Source organism: Ictidomys tridecemlineatus, chromosome 1 (assembly GCF_052094955.1).
Source record: "Ictidomys tridecemlineatus isolate mIctTri1 chromosome 1, mIctTri1.hap1, whole genome shotgun sequence".
NCBI lineage: Eukaryota > Metazoa > Chordata > Mammalia > Rodentia > Sciuridae > Ictidomys > Ictidomys tridecemlineatus.
Window position 1 is genome coordinate 106,909,446 of NC_135477.1, and position 12,412 is coordinate 106,921,857.

Here is a 12,412-nt window from a genome sequence, read left to right on the forward strand (position 1 = left end):
AAACTCCATGTATATGTAATATAGCAAAATACACTCTACTGTTATGTATTGCCGCAGTCTGGCTGGGCACAATTCAGGAGCCACTTGTCAAAAGAAATGAACTTTATTTTTAGAACCACACACACCAAACCACACAGCTCCTCAGGAAAAACCTTCAGAGCCCAACTGCCACCACAGGCTTCCCACAAGCCTCCAACCTCCCCAACTCCTCCTGCTCTTGAGGCTGATTGGCTGGGTCGCGTGGATAGAGTCAAAAAAGTCCCCCAATGAGCAGCTCCATGGTCTGAAAGGGCGGGAAAACAGCCCAATGAGCATCACAGCAGAGGAGCCAATCAGCTGGCAGCTAGAAGTTTGCTGGGGTCACTGTGAGCCAATCATCAGCGGGCAGCTGGAAGTTTGCTGGCAGCTGGAAGTTTGCTGGGGCCCATTTGGCTGTGGCTCTCAACAATGTATATCTAAAAAGAACAAAGAAAAATCCTTTCATGATAAAAATAATCAACATGCTAAGAGGAAAGAAATAAATATATTCAAATATTGCCTATTCAATCTTCTCCTCTAAACTTCCTCCTCAATGTTTCCCAAAAGGGCCCGGTTTGTGGCTCAGTGATAGAGCACTTGCCCTGCATGTGTGAGTCATCGGATTTAATTCTCAGCACTGCATTAAATACATAAAATAAATGTCCATTGACAACTAAAAAACTAAAAAGTAAAAAAAAAGATGGCCCCCAAAGACCTCCTCAGAACCTTCAGGGCTAGAATTCAATTTTCACCTCCTCCACAGGTACATACTTGAAAACATAATTGGTCACACCTACATTCTCTTAAAAATTTATTGATCCAAATCTGTACCAAGGTGAATTTCATTGTAAATATGTCCCAAAATATGGGTACTTGAGTAAAATTTCTGATGGAGGAAAGAGAAACTTGCAAGAAAGTGAAACATCATTACTTAAATAGTTAGAAATGAAAGTGGGCAGGTTTTACAGACCCCAGTTCTAATGAGATAACAGTGCCAAACAATGATGAGGATCATGAGGCTTGGGTTCATTCCCCAGCACCAAATTAAAAAAAAGAAAAGAAAAAGAAAGTAAAAAGAATTTCTGATGCAATCAGATAATGGAAATCCTTGCAGGTCCCACAGAATATTTTAGAGTTGGGGTGTCAGGAAATACAGAAACATTGGAAGTTTTTGCATAGTATGATGAAAGATGAATTTTACTGTAATTTCTAAAGATGCTGGTATGTAATTTGTATGTGCTGATGGATGTGAAAAACTAGCCTTCAAATAGTCAGCCAAATAGCATTAAAAATTATCTTCTGTCTGGCTTTTGCATTTTTATGGGCTTCTCAGTGCATTGCAGATGACATTTGTTTGTTCTACCTGTGTCTATCCAAACCTGCTCTGAAGTAAGGTACCTAGCCCAGTAATGGCATTGGGCGGTAGGCTGTTTGCTTTCACACTTTTTGAATAATCTTTTTATCAATGGTACATATTCACTGTATTTCTCTTGTGAAAGTCACCTGACATTCTTTTTATATTTTATTTTTCTCCCCAGTGATTCCATAACTTCTATCCCTTACATTTTGAACACTGACAACTGTTAATACTCTTCACTGAGAGAAGGAATATTTGAACCTTTTTAATAGTAGCTATCATATATACCTAACAAACCAAACGGAAAGCAGACTTACTGTTTCATAGCCCAGTTGCTATAGGGACACATTATTTAAGGAACAAAGAAGAAATTCCAGCTTGTATGGTGTCAGCTCCCTCCCTGAAATTGTCTTCTTTGGTGGGAAATAGAAACTAACTGCTAGAGAAATATCAGTTTGAGGCTTAAGCAGGGACTTTAACTCAGAGAAGAAGTCATAACTGCTAAAAAGAATATGGGTTTTGTGGTGTTCTTCATCATACTGAGCATAACATTTAACAATAGTTTTTTCAGAAATGGAAAAATTCTGGTTTCTTCTCTAATTAAAAATGATGAGTTCTTAAAGGCCTTTTCTCATGATGTAGTTCATATATATATATATAAATATATATTATATATATATATATATATATATATATATATAATTACTTTAATTCAGTCTGATTTCATTACATTTTTGTTATATTGCATTGGTCCTGAAAAGTGAATAAGACTTTTATTTCTATGTGTAGAACTGCCTGCATAAATCTACTTCAGCCTTCATAAAATGGTCTAATTACATGTTTGAGTTTGCAAAATTAATAATTTTCAAACTTTTGAACTTAGAATGAAATATAATTTTAATATGAATAGAAAGTATGACTATGTACAAGATAAGGTAATGTTTTCAACTCCCATATCATCAGAAACTTCATAAAGAAATTCAGATTTATAATACATTTCTATTTCTATGTGTATTAGAAGTATATACAATAAAACACCAACACACCTCTCATGTGTTAATATGGGGATGAGCAAGCAAGAGTGACTTTTAAAGTATCTGATAAAACAATCTCTATGAAGCCCAAGATTGGTCTTAAAAATGACCAGAAATAGTTCATTACATCTAAGTTCTCAAAAAAATTCTGTTTTCATTAGTTTAAAAATGAATGTCAAATTCACTGAAAAACTAAGTTGGGTTCTTTCATTAAATCTGGAAATAATGGCAACGTCAAGCATTTACTGGTTTTGCAGAAGAAAACTGCCCGCTCCATTTTTATATTCTTACTTACAAGAGTGTTTGAAAAACTGGGACAAAATATTTCAAATTTATGACCTAAAATTGGAGGAAGGGACACTGTCCCCAAGCACATTTTCCCACCAAGTACAGAGAAATTTAGCATCAGAATATTATCTGTATGTGGTAAGAGAGGGAAAATAGATATAGTGTCCCCAGTCTGTCAACAGGAACATAAGAGCTCTGAATAAGTCACCATCTCCAATTCTGGATAAATCTAATATTTAAGAATTTCTAAGGGTGGTCTTTTCAGTTACCCATCCTAAGAAGTCAAGTACAAGAATGTAAGTCAAGTACAAGCATGCAAGGAAGTTCAGAGGCACAGGGGATCCGTGTTAAAAACAGTGAAGGTAGCTGTGATGCAACACCAACAATTCAATGGTCCTGACACAATCAAAATATTGTCTTGATTATTCAACAAAATCCTAAAGCAAACTCTTGCTACTCTCGTTACACTGCTAAACACTATAGTAGCATGCTTTTTCCATGGTTTTAGCTTAGCTCAAAAATCTTTACACTATTAACTATGAAAAAAAGTATTTTCCCTTTTTAAATTTACACAGAGCTTTATTTACAGAGCAGGGATTTTTTTTTTTTTCAGTCTCAGTGGTGCCAAGGTAACATCGTTAGACAAGAGTGCCAGTTTAAAAGAGATCTATACAGAATCCTAAAAGTAACAGATGTTGGTTCTCCTCAAGAAGAGGCAAGTTTGCCTGTCAGCAGCTCTCTCCAGGCCTCAGTTACTCAGAAGCAATTCTATTAGTCACTACACCCCATGATTTTAAAGACAAGGCCACTATTACTGCATTCCTGTAGAAGCCCATGGCACATAGGTTTTCTATTGTTTTGGTGTATTCTGGACTAGAAACTGTTCTCCAGCATGTATGTGTGCCCAAAGTCGAGCTGTTTGTTTGAGCATTTCAGGATTTTGTTTGTACTGATTTGCTACTACTGCGTCTTGTGGATCATCCGGTTCTGCAGCTGCCAATAATGCTTGCATAGAATCATTGCTGCTGCCCATTGATCTTTCAGGATATCCAAACAGCCCGTGTGATGGAACTAATATTAGGATGCCATAGTTTACATAAACCAGGACCTTAGGGGGATTGCATGGGTATGTTTCTAGTATTTTTAACTCTAGTTGATTTCTTCCTTCTTCATATGATATGTCCGGAGGTCCTGCTATTTCTTCTCTTCTGTAAAATTCTCATCTACAAGATCAACTTTAATTTGATTTCCTCCTCGGCCTCCTCCCCCACCACTAGGATCACTGCCTCGGCCTCTGCCCAGATTCAGACCTCAGCACAGGAAAAAAATGCTCCCGCTGCCACCCCTTCTGCTGAGCTCTCCTCAGTGTGCAATCATCTCCGTGCCTGGAAACGAAAACCTGCTTTGGAATTTTTTAAAGCATTAACTAAACTAGGTCTTATTTACAATATCAAGATCCACTTAATTTAAACTCCCAAATACTTCTTGGAATTTTAGATTGACTCCCGTTGCTTATAAACCAATTTTCTAGTTTGAACAGAGTGTAACAACTTCTTCAATGCAAAATATACTGTCAGAATATTTATTGAGTGCTATGCTACAAATTCTAAATACCAACATTTAAAGTGAAGTGATACATGATAATAAAAGTCTTAAAAGGTATACTTTTTAGACTTCTTTTTCTATTGAAGAACTCTCTTAAATGTAAAATATAAGATACATATTTTTAACTTCTGAATAGAACACAGTGAGCTTGAAAATTCAACAATTTTGTATCATTTTTAATGCAATGATTAAAAAAGGAAAGAAAAAAACAAAACAAAACAAAACAACAACAACAAAAATGTTCTTAGTGGGTAACAGATTTATTTCCCCCAAACACTTTTTCTGTGAGCCTCTTAGACATGCAGAGAAGTTCTATGTCTCCTCCTCCTCCTCCTCCTAGTTGCAAATAGACACAACACCTTTAAATTGTTTATTTATCTCTATGTGGTGCTGAGGATATTGAACCCAGTGCCTCACAGGAATGAGGCAAGCGCTCTACTCTAGAGCCACAACAACACCCGGTATGTCTCCCCTTTTCTACTGTGTCAACCATGAAAAATGGAGGAACTTGCCAGTGATGGCTTTCCTGATAGGAAAACAATGCCTCATGGCAGTCATAAAGTTGTCTTTTGCAGACACACAAACTTCTGTTGCATGTGGAGATCCTTACTTCTTTAAGGCTGAGTAATATTCCATTGTACCACATTTTCTTTACCCATTCATCTGTTGAAGGGCACCTAGATTGATTCCATAGTCATAGTTTCACTATTGTGAGCTGAGCTGCTATAAACATTGATGTGGATTCCACATTGTAATATGCTGATTTTAAGTCCTTTGAATATAAACTGAGGAGCAGGATACTTGGGTCAAATGTTGGGTCCATTCCATGGATGGAATTGGTGACTATGATGCTAAGTAAAATAAGTCAGTCCCCCCAAACCAAAAACCAAATGTTTTCTCTGATATGCAGATGATAATTCACAGTAAGGGGTGGGTGTGCAACTAGGGAAGAATAGTTACTTTAGATTAGGTAGAAGGGGGTGAAGAGAGAGGAGGGGGTATGGGAGTACCAAGAATAGTAGAACAAATCAGATATTATTACCCTATGTACATATTTGACTATACTACCCGTGGCATTCTACATCATGTACAACCAGAAGAATAAAATATTATACTCCATTTATATATGATGTATCCAAGAACATTCTACTGTCATGTATAACTAATGAGAATACATTTTTTAAAAAAAATCCTTACTTTTGAATGATAATTAGAGGATATAATGTATCTAAAGAACTTAGTATGGAGCCCTGAAAGTGCATTTAAACAATGTTAGATAATTTTTAATTATAATTTTTTATGACAGTTAGTAGCCTTTTATACTTTGAGGATTTTGTTCCATCTGCAGGTCTGGTTTCTGAATCAAAATAAATTACTTAATTTCCCAAATTACACTAGGTCTCAAAATCAATATTAAGACTAGTTCACAGCAAATTCTGATTTTTTTACATCTCATATAAATACACAGTTTTTAAAGCCTAAGTAGGCTAATATCTTTTATTATTTCCTCAGACTCACATTACTCCTTTGCAAGGATGTATCGTATTTATATTGCAATGTTGCGTTCTCCAAGGCAAATAATCACATATTTTCAGGGTGAAATATTCCATTTTTGAGAGGTAAGGGTCAGAGTGACCAGATGACGAAAGTGTACTGAACCCCAGGAAGCTGCCCAAGGTGAGAAAGTGGCCTTTCAGCTATGGCTCATGCCTTGGTTTTTCTGCTTAAGTAGAAAGGGGTCAAATATAATATTGCCTACAAGCAATTCTTTTATTGCCAGTTTTTATAAATGCAATTGATGTTCATTTTATATTATAATAAACATTTTTTCACTTTTATATGTACTTTAGTGATAGTGTTCCAAATAAAATTAGATTTTATTCATTTTTATTATTTTATTTATTTTTGTGTTGATAATCTCTGAAAAAAATAGGTATTTTTGTGGTCCCTTTCATTTTAAGTTTGATTATAATGAGATCTAAAACAATACATGTTTGTAAAGAACTGATCATCATAGTGGATTACAACAAGGAACAAATTTACAAAACCAAGTTATATTTCATCAGTACAAAACTGGAATATTTGATAAGCTTGTAAAGAAATTTTTCATCAAGTTTTCCAAATTTGTCCTTAACTTAAAAAATCCTTGAAAAAATCTAAATTTACAAATAAAAGATGAATGGGTATTTCTCACAAATAAACAGAAAAAGTAAAAGGTTTGGGAGTATGACTTGGGCATGGGGATTTATAAATATTTTAAGGATTAAAGTGGAATTTTGAAGTCTATGATGAGAGCTCGATATTAAACTGCAGAAAATATTAAATCCTAGATCAAGGAATTGCACTATTTTGTTTCAATAGTAGTAGATTTAATTGTAGTGGAAAAAAGTTTAAATTATAGTGTTTCCTCTGCTCCAACAATACACACATATTATGCAGTATTTAGGATAAAAATTAGGTAAACAACAACAGTAACAACAAAAACTCTAAAACAAAAAAATGAATTTCCTTTCATTTAGATCTCTAAGGTCACTTATTTATTATCATCTTCTTCAGGGCTCTATTCAAATTTTATTTTATCAAAGAGGACCTTGACCACTCTATTTAACACAATAGTGTCCACTTATGTCATACTGCTTAACCAATAACTTGCTTTATTTTTATTCATTTTAGTTATTACTAACAAAATTTCTGCATTTGTAAAATTGGTTTGTTTCTTCTCATGTTTATTGAGAAATCTAGGAGGATGGAGTCTTTTTATCACTCTTGTGTAGTCAAGGCTGATAAAGAGTATGGTAAGTAGGAGTTTGATAAATATTGTTGCATATGTAAAAATTGGATCATACAGTTCTTGTTGTTTAATTTTCTTGTCTATTACATATTTAGATTATTAGAACCATGTTATTCTAGGGTCTGCTTATTTAGTGATGAAACTTCTAACTGCTTAGAAACCCATCTATTTTTATCATTATATAATTCTCTAAAGCAGCGCTTAAAATAGTTATAAAGTATTCCATTGAATAAATGCAATGCAATTTATCTACCAAACATCTTCTTTTATATGTTCTGGTAGCTTTAAACTGCAGACATTTATAAACAACATTGTGATGAATGAATTTGCAGCTAATACTATGTCTTTGTTGTAATCATTTCCTCAGGATAAATTCTGAAGTCAACATGAAAAATGTTATTGATCAAATAGAGAGATCCTAAGGGCAACCTTGCCAGTTCAAATGAGACTTTAAGATACATTGTGTTTGAAGAAAAGGCAGGAAACATTCTAAATCAGCAATTTTTTCCCTCTTGCTTTTTTTTCTTCGTCAAAGATGATCACTGCCTAAATTCCACTGTTACTTATAGTCAGCTATTATTTATTCATGGATTCTGCATTCAATTGTTGCTACACAAATTCCCTTTTTTATTAATGTTCACTGTTATTCAGAGTCTCATAATCAATCTTTTGGTTTACTTTAGTTTGTCAACATATGTGTGGAGATAAAAATAATAACATACAATTAAGGACAAAAATATATTAATCCATATTTAATATGAGAGCTATTCAATACCATCCTTGCAAACTCATTCACAATAGCAAATATCAAAAAAATTATAATACACACACACACACATTGCATAGTGTATTCTCTTTTCTTATTGAATTTATAGGCCATATCTCCTCGTTAAGGGCTTTTAGAATTATAATTAGTTATTTATTACAACTGTCCTAACGATCATATTTATTTAGCGTTAACTTGTTTTCAGAGAAACAGCATTATGTACATGATGGGAAAAGACTGAAGACAGGAAGGGTAAATACTAGAAATGCATTTGGGAATAAATTTCCTAAGTGTAAGGTAATTTAGTAGTATGGATTTGTCATTATTTATTCATATTTGTGCATTTCAACCTCTCCGTTATGAAATATAAAGATGATAGGCTTTGGGACTCCTCCATTTGTGTTTGTGATGTTGAAAGTTGGTCTAGTCCATCACAGTTCACTTGGTACTAAGGAAATGACAAATGGCTAGATTTTGTTCATATGATATTTCCTCATCCTACATCCATACCAGAAGTGATATTACAATACTCTCCTCCTGAACACAGACCCAAAGTCGGTTACTCTTTATAACTCTTACATGTTTACCAGAATTGATACATGACCTGAAACTTATTATTCACTTTTTCTCTGGTTAAAAGTTATTCAATGATCTTGAGTAGATGAAAGTTAAATTGTTTGATTTACTTTCCATTATCAACAGCATCTATCCAAGATGAGTCATTTGTGTTGAGATCTGATCAAATAGTGTTGAGAGGAAGGAATTTTATACCAGTTAAAATATTATGAAATTATTATAGACTCTTTATGGCTTATGGGAAATAGTTCCATATTTAGGATAATGTTATGGAGAAAATTGTAACCCTTTGGGATGGACGTGGACCTTATATGTCATCTAGTCTAATCTCCTTAGTCTTCATACGGAGGAGCAGAGATTTAGAGAGGTTCAAAGACTTTCTCAATGGTCTGCATCTAATGAGTGGCAGAGGCAAGATGACCAATGTAGTGCTTCTCTTATGACCTTATATGATTCATGACAGTACCAAGCAGGGGTCAACAACTCTGGTCTGCATTTCACAATTGTGCAATTCTTACATTTGAATCGCACTCTCAGGCTGTGACAAAAATTTTGACTAAAGACTTGGGTTCAACCTACTTTGGGAACAAATTGGGAACAAATTTTGTTCATATGATATTTCCTCATCCTACATCTACACCTAGAAATATGAGTTCTGTTCAGAACTCTAAAAGTATCCGACAGGAATGTGATGAGTGCTGAGACTTTTAACTGAGTTCTCAGAAAGAAATGTCAGCCTATTCTTTTAAAATCTGCTTCACATCTGAAGTGGCTAAAGTTTAGTTGAGTACTTATTAGCTTAATTCATGTTTATTTTCAAGGCATTCATTTTCCTTTTTGTTTTTCTTTTTCACAACAGTCCCTAATTGTAGTGCTTACCCTTTTATGGTTTTGTGCACTTGACAGATCTTAGAATATTTCCTAGAACTCAATAAGTGTTTCAGAAGCTTTATAATGATTTAAAAACTATGTGTCAGTGTGTAATTAACACTAGTCAAATATGTCTTAGTCTAAGGAACTGCAATTTAAGAGAGCAGAATGTAAGAAGTGAGGGGGAAAGGGCATTTTTACATCACAGCATGTATTTTCCTCCCTTAAAATGTGTCCCCACACTGCAATCAACTATTTCATCACAAAGTATTGACATGCTTAGGAGAAAAATAAATTGTAAATATCTGAAAATTATTCAAAGGTAAAGCAAAGCAAAAATCAACAAAAGTATAAAAGACAGGTGACCATTCAGCTTTTCCTTTCGAACTATGTACAAAGTGAGAATTTTAAATCAGGATACAAAACTAACATAGCCTTAAATTCTAAATGCAGAACTTTAAAATACGCCCCCAGTCAGTCTACGCCCTCCATCTCCATTGCTATCACTTGACTGTTCACCTTTCTCGACACAATAATGCTTTAACTGATCTTGTTTTTTCCAAATTCATTTGAAACCCATCCTTGTCCACTTTTCTCTTCACATCCAGATTTACTTTTGACTCTTTCACTTAAAACTATCCCATTCTTGGTTTCCTGAGAATAAAATTCAGAATCTATTATAGCTGTCTCACAAGACCCAATATCAAGCAGCCTCTATTTACTTCTTTCACTTGGTTTGTTGCCCCGTCAAAACACATATTGTAAATGGAAATCATCTTGTGTAATTTTGTTAATTGTTAATTACATATCTGTCTTTGCTAGAATTAAAGTCCATGATGCAGGTATCTGTGTGCCTTCTTTTCTACTGTTTCCTTGGGATCCATATCAGTGCTTAGTATATATTCAATACACAAGTGTTTAAAAACTATGTAAGGGGTATTCACTATTTCCCAGTAATTGAATCTTATACTTTTGCTCTGTGAAGCAAATCTACATAGAACTGATAAAGCACTTAGTTTTAAAATGGTATTAAAACAAATATTTTAATATCACATTATTAATAATTCTTCAAAATTGTTAAGTTAGATGAAGAGGATATAAACATGTAAATACTGTCAGGTGGTTCCTTTTTTATTTTCAACATGTACATATAATATATACCAACTATGTTTTGGAACTTGCATTCACAGGGAACATAAGTGGTAGAGAAAGGGCAGGCCAACCAGATGACTAGGTTGAAAAGGGGAAAAAATTAAATATTTGAAATTTCTCCCATTATTCTAGTAGTTTTTTATTTTTGCTTTTAGGATTTTTTTTCCTGATGTATACTTTGTTTTGTTGGTCAAAGATACTATGTGAGTCACTATGCAAAGTTAGGAGCAATTTGACTCAAGTTTTTCAAGAAATGGAAAGTCATACTAGTAGGTAATCTGAAATCATATAATGTTATCTTTGCACAAACTAAAACATTACTTTTCAAATGAAAGTTATCCCAGTTTTCAAACAATGTTTCTTTTGTATTCTGTATTAAAGATGCATAGTTTCATTTCAGCCTAAGATTACTAAATTGTTAGAACAAGGTCTTCTCTCACACAGACAACATTACATAATCAATTTTCCACTCTTTTATCTACTATTCCTAAGGACTGACTGTGCTACAACTAATAGTTGTATTAAAGCTTCTAACACTATCAAAGTTCTGCATACATCAATTCAACTAAATGTCCTAGTAGGAGCAATATCTTATTGTTTTAAAGTAGAAAAATATACTATATTGATAAAAATGTATCAATCAAATCAAGAAAATGGAGATAATACCTAGCAAGTGATGTAAATGCAATGAACATGATCTTTTAATTTTTAACCTTTATTTATTTATTTTTATGTAGGGCTAAGGATTAATCCCAGTTTCTCACACATGCTGAGAAAGCATTATACCACTGAGCTACAACTCCAGCCTGTGAACATGATCTTTTGCAAAGAAAACCCTATTGTTTTAAGGCTGAAAACATTTTTTTGAATATTATTTCTAGAGAAATCAAGGAATTGTAGACTATGCAAATACTTGTTCAGGTGTTTCTGGAAAAGATAATTTGAGGAGTGCTTTTTGTTTATTTTATTATTTATTGAATCAATTCAGTCTTAAATCATCTTAGCATTCCTTTCCTTTTCTGTCTTAGATAAGTAAGTGGCAAAAATGTCTTTGGGTATCTGCTGAGTACAAGAAACTGTGTTATAAAAAAGTTGATTAGGACAATCAATTTTCTCTCATGATAAATTAGAGGTTATACTTAAACATGAAGTCAAAAGTTATATTGTACAAATTTTAAAAATTACAGAATGCTATGATAGGAGATAATAGTGGGTACTAATAATGAGGTCTCTTTAGATGGACAGAAAAATCTCTTAAGAATTTTAAATTTAAGTTGAAGCTGGCATAAGGATAGAAGTCACCCTGTCGACATCTCGGTAAAGATTTCTATGCAAGGAACCAACAGTTAAGTTCTTGTGATGGGAAAGCTTAGTACAGAATCAAGGATCTAAATGAGTCTATAATAATTTCATAATATTTTAACTGGTATAAAAAAATAAAATTTTACCATAGGGTAACTAGACCATACTGCATTGAGTAGAAAGACTTTTGGATGAAATCATGTCGATTAGCAGAGCCCTGAAAGATTTATCACAGAGTTTAATGTAGTGTTTATCAATAAGCCAACATTTTTAATGGCATTAGGAGATCATTTCAATATGATCCCATCTGCATTTTATCTTCTAGAAAGTTTATCTTACTAGATATGCAATCTATTCTACTTAATAAAATAATATAGAAAGACATGACTATTTTTCACGGAAAGTGTCAGGCAATAAGAAATTGTGGTGGCTGGGCTGTGGCTTAGCTGCAGAGTGCTTGCCTAGCTCAGTTGCAGTCCCACCAGCAGTTTATGAGTGTGCCTTTTCCCCCACATCCTCACCAACACTTATTGTTGTTTGTCTTCATAATAGCTGCCATTCTGACTGGAGTGAGATGAAATCTTAGAGTAGTTTTGATTTGTATTTCTCTAATTGTTAGCAATGATGAACATTTTTTTTCATATATCTGTTGA

At 33.6% G+C, this 12,412-nt stretch overlaps 1 pseudogene; it reads right to left on the bottom strand.

Moving 5' to 3' along the window:
• Positions 1-3,449: 3,449 nt before the first annotated feature.
• LOC101977549 (ubiquitin-conjugating enzyme E2 K pseudogene) lies at positions 3,450-11,770 on the bottom strand (annotated as a pseudogene).
• Positions 11,771-12,412: the final 642 nt, after the last annotated feature.